The sequence below is a fragment of the Hesperophylax consimilis genome, unplaced genomic scaffold (genome assembly GCF_061612785.1).
Source record: "Hesperophylax consimilis isolate HC1 unplaced genomic scaffold, BYU_Hcon_1.0 scaffold_258, whole genome shotgun sequence".
NCBI classification, from domain to species: domain Eukaryota; kingdom Metazoa; phylum Arthropoda; class Insecta; order Trichoptera; family Limnephilidae; genus Hesperophylax; species Hesperophylax consimilis.
Window position 1 is genome coordinate 15001 of NW_028301450.1, and position 5000 is coordinate 20000.

Genomic DNA, 5000 nt, shown 5'->3' on the forward strand with positions numbered 1-5000 from the left:
ATCCTACTCGTTGCGGCTTCAAAACGATCGCACGGCCGGAGCCGCACGAACGCCCCGCTTGCCTGCAACGGTCGAGTATAGGCTGAACGCTACAGCGCCATCCATTTTCAGGGCTGGTTGCTTCGGCAGGTGAGTTGTTACACACTCCTTAGCGGATTCCGACTTCCATGGCCACCGTCCTGCTGTCCTGAGCGACCAACGCCTTTTATGGTATCCGATGAGCGTTCATTGGGCGCCTTAACTCGACGTTTGGTTCATCCCACAGCGCCAGTTCTGCTTACCAAAATTGGCCCACTTGGCACTCCCATCCGAGCTCCTACTTCATCTTCGAGCAAGAAGGAGATCTCACCCATTTAAAGTTTGAGAATAGGTTGAGGCCATTTCGGCCCCAATGCCTCTAATCATTCGCTTTACCGGATGAGACTGTGCGAATGGCGGTCCGAAAACCGTCATGTTTCTCGAGCGCCAGCTATCCTGAGGGAAACTTCGGATGGAACCAGCTATTAGATAGTTCGATTAGTCTTTCGCCCCTATACCCAGTTCGGACGATCGATTTGCACGTCAGAATCGCTTCGGTCCTCCATCAGGGTTTCCCCTGACTTCGACCTGACCAGGCATAGTTCACCATCTTTCGGGTCCCAGCGTGTACGCTCTCAGTGCGTCTCGATAATCGCACGGGGGCTTTCTCGAAACGCCTCGGGAATGCGGCGGGGCGTCTGACGACGCCCGCGCATCTTCCCTGCGACCGGCTCGAGGCCGGCCTTTCACTTTCATTTCGCCTCTGGGTTTATCAGTGTTCCCAATGACTCGCGCACATGCTAGACTCCTTGGTCCGTGTTTCAAGACGGGTCCTGTGAGTGCCCAAAACAAAACCACCGCCGACCGGGACGCGTCCCGTCCGAGAGCGCGCCGCTAACGACGGACACCCGACGCGCGACACCCGCGACGCACTAGACGCCGGGGGCCACGCGAAGGACGCCGCTGCAGCGCGACGGACGCCCGCGAGGGGCGGACGCGATCCTCGTTCTCTACCGTCGCTGCGTAATGTACGCCGCGGCCGTGGACACCGCGGCTCCGCCTCGCAGAGCGAGACGGGTCAACCGCACGGCGCATTCGACCGCGGCGCGACGGGTCGCGGTGTTATACTAAGGGAGAAGTGCACGCGCTCCGGGAGCCTGACGGCGCACCCGCGCACCCACCGCCCCGACCCGAAAGCCGAAGGCGAAGGTTTGCGCGAGGCGCGAGCCCCGACGGAAGACACGATGAATCTCCCCGTTCGCTCGTTTGAGTTCCACAGGTTTACCCCTGAACGGTTTCACGTACTCTTTAACTCTCTCTTCAAAGTTCTTTTCAACTTTCCCTCACGGTACTTGTTCGCTATCGGTCTCGTGGTAGTATTTAGCCTTAGATGGAGTTTACCACCCACTTAGGGCTGCACTCTCAAGCAACCCGACTCTAGGGAGAGAGACCGTCGCGGCCGGCTACCGTCACCACGGGCCTGGCACCCTCTGCGGGTAAGCGGGCCCCGTTCAAGATGAACTTGGACAGGCAGCCGTGACTAATGACCGCGCGTGTATGTATAACTCTCCTCCCGAACGCTACATTTCCCGGCGGCCCGCCGGGGCCGCAGGATTCAGCGCTGGGCTCTTCCCGTTTCGCTCGCCGCTACTCGGGGAATCCTCGTTAGTTTCTTTTCCTCCGCTTACTGATATGCTTAAGTTCGGCGGGTGATCTCTCCTGATTTGAGGTCGACAACAAAAATTTTATAAATTCGAGAAGTACGCAAAGCAACAGTGTGCGCGTATTCTCGCCCGTGCAGACTCTGTCAAGCGGGCGCGAAACCGACGAGCGTCCGCGGAGGTGCGCGCGGCCGAGAGCGCGAAGATCGCCCCGGACAGCCGACCGCTCGCGCGGTAGACTGCCCAGTTTTCAGCGTCGTCGCTAGCTCAAGGCTCGCACGCGTTCCTCCGCGTTTGGTATAACGCAAGCGGAAATCGCGCGCATCGAGAGAGCACTTCGTCAAATTTAACCGGACGCCGAGGTCCCGGCGCGCGTCTCCGAGGAGACGACGCGCGCGGGCCCCGGCGACGCCGGCAACGCTCGCTCTGCGCGCCCCCGTCCGAGGACGGGGGCGAGAGAACAGTCTGGTCGCATTGTGTGCGCGACCCTCAAACAGGAGTGGTCCGTCGACAAACTACGTCTTGCTCGGACCGCAATGTGCGTTCGAAATGTCGATGCTCATGTGTCCTGCAGTTCACACTCTGACGCGCATTTAGCTGCGTTCTTCATCGACCCACGAGCCGAGTGATCCGCCGTTCAGGGTAATAATGATAAAACAAACATAAATAGATACGTTTTAGTTTTCGGTTTTTACAATTTGGTTTGCGTTTTCGAAATGTTTATAATTCCATTCGACAAAAAGATTAATTTTGTACCGCCGCCTTCACGGCGACGGGTAAAATTTCACCGGACGAGCGGATAGAGGACGGAGCCCTCCTCCGCTCGACGCCGGCGGTTCTCGGTTCGCATCGGCGCCCTAGGGCGATCTCCGACGCAGTAATTTAGCATTCGTTCGATTATGGTTTATATGTATAATATGTTTTGTTTCATAATAATATTTCATATCATGGAAAGCACAAACATTAAACACAGGAAATGATCCTTCCGCAGGTTCACCTACGGAAACCTTGTTACGACTTTTACTTCCTCTAAATGATCAAATTCGGTCAAACTTTCCGACGCGTCGGATGCCCGTGAGAGCTTCCGCGCACCAGTCCGAAGACCTCACCAAATCATCCATCGGTAGTAGCGACGGGCGGTGTGTACAAAGGGCAGGGACGCAATCAACGCGAGCTGGTGACTCGCTTTTACTAGGAATTCCTCGTTCATGGGGGAGAATTGCAAACCCCAATCCCTATCACGAAGGGGTTTCATCGGGTTACCCGGGCCGTTAGGCCAAGGAGGACACGCTGATCCCTTCAGTGTAGCGCGCGTGCGGCCCAGGACATCTAAGGGCATCACAGACCTGCTATTGCTCAATCTCGTGCGGCTATATATACCGCCGGTCCCTCTAAGAAGATTTTCATTGTACGCCGGTAGTGAAGACCGCGAAACGCACGACCCCGACGCGCGAACGCCGAAGCCGCGCGCACACGGACCCTCGTGATACCGGTTGCACGTCTATTTAATAGGCTAGAGTTACGTTCGTTACCGGAATTAACCTGACAAATCGCTCCACCAACTAAGAGCGGCCATGCACCACCACCCACCGAATCGAGAAAGAGCTGTTAATCCGTCAATCCTTCCAGTGTCCGGGCCTGGTGAGTTTTCCCGTGTTGAGTCGAATTAAGCCGCAGGCTCCACTCCTGGTGGTGCCCTTCCGTCAATTCCTTTAAGTTTCAGCTTTGCAACCATACTCCCCCCGGAGCCCGAAAGCTTTGGTTTCCCGGGAGCTGCCCACCGGGTTAAAATTATGAAACTTCGGCGGATCGCTGGCTGGCATCATTTATGGTTAGAACTACAGCGGTATCTAATCGCCTTCGAACCTCTAACTTTCGTTCTTGATTAATGAAAACACCTTTGGCAAATGCTTTCGCTTTAGTCCGTCTTGCGACGATCCAAGAATTTCACCTCTAACGTCTCAATACGAATGCCCCCAGTCGTCCCTATTAATCATTACCTCTGGTATCAGAAAGCCAACAAAACAGAACCGAGGTCCTATTCTATTATTCCATGCGTACAATATTCAGGCAAGTGTTAGCCCGCTTTGAGCACTCTAATTTGTTCAAAGTAAACAGCCGCGACGGCCCGCCTCGGTGCGCGGCCGACCGTGAGGCCGACCGACACACGCCGGCGGTGGACGCACCGGCGAGAAGCCCCGCAGACGTGCCTGTCGTACCGCATTCGGTAGACCGACACCGCAGGACACAATTTCAACTACGAGCTTTTTAACCGCAACAACTTTAGTATATGCTATTGGAGCTGGAATTACCGCGGCTGCTGGCACCAGACTTGCCCTCCAATGGATCCTCATTAAAGGATTTAAAGTGTAATCATTCCGATCACGAGGCCTCGGACGAGTCCCGTATCGTTATTTTTCGTCACTACCTCCCCGTGCCGGGAGTGGGTAATTTGCGCGCCTGCTGCCTTCCGTGGATGTGGTAGCCGTTTCTCAGGCTCCCTCTCCGGAATCGAACCCTGATTCCCCGTTACCCGTGACAACCATGGTAGTCGCATAAACTACCATCGACAGTTGATAAGGCAGACATTTGAAAGATGCGTCGCCGGTGCTAGACCGTGCGATCAGCTCAAAGTTATCTAGAGTCATCTCGAATGGCGACGGACGGGGCGCGAACCCCGCCGCCGATTGGTTTTTGATCTAATAAAAGCATTCCTCCCGTTACCGGTCAGAACCTCGTTTGCATGTATTAGCTCTAGAATTGCCACAGTTATCCAAGTAACCGTGTACGATCTAAGGAACCAAAACTGATATATTGAGCCATTCGCGGTTTCACCTTAATTCGGCTTTTACTGAGACTTGCATGGCTTAGTCTTTGAGACAAGCATATGATTACTGGCAGGATCAACCAGGGAGCTGCACCACCGTCGGAGGGTTTTTAATCCTCCGAACGACAGAGGCCCGCCCTCGCGTAGAGGGCGCGGACAACACGGCGTTAAAGAACACGCGACGGAGTCACCCGCACGAGTCACGCTCATTATGCGTACCGCTATATTCTCCCGCTCGGCGACCGTCGCTAGACGAAAGCTCCGCGGGAAAATTTTTGCTTCAAACGAAGAAAGCGCGCGTAGGACGGCTCCCGCCCGAGAGAGAGAGACCGCACCCGCGACGACGCTATCGTCCGATTTATAATTCCCATTCGTAAAACGTGTACACCGAAAGCGCACGCCTTTGGCGAGGCAACAGTGAGACGGGGATAAAATCCTCCGCCTTTGCTTTTGAAAATTCTGCTCGCGCGGAACTCCAGAGTCAAAACATGAGC

At 55.2% G+C, this 5000-nt stretch overlaps 3 non-coding genes across 3 annotated transcripts in view; all 3 read right to left on the reverse strand.

Annotated features, from left to right (window-relative positions):
* Positions 1–1751, reverse strand: part of LOC149408478 (large subunit ribosomal RNA) — a 4064-nt gene extending 2313 nt beyond the window's left edge. The window contains exon 1 of the ribosomal RNA XR_016305567.1: positions 1–1751. This exon is cut by the window's left edge and continues 2313 nt beyond it. This is a non-coding gene — a ribosomal RNA (large subunit ribosomal RNA).
* A 411-nt stretch (positions 1752–2162) lies between these two features.
* LOC149408479 (5.8S ribosomal RNA) lies at positions 2163–2324 on the reverse strand. Its single transcript, XR_016305569.1, has one exon. It is a non-coding gene; the product is annotated as a 5.8S ribosomal RNA (ribosomal RNA).
* A 329-nt stretch (positions 2325–2653) lies between these two features.
* LOC149408480 (small subunit ribosomal RNA) lies at positions 2654–4593 on the reverse strand. Its single transcript, XR_016305572.1, has one exon. It is a non-coding gene; the product is annotated as a small subunit ribosomal RNA (ribosomal RNA).
* Between the last annotated feature and the right edge of the window lie 407 nt (positions 4594–5000).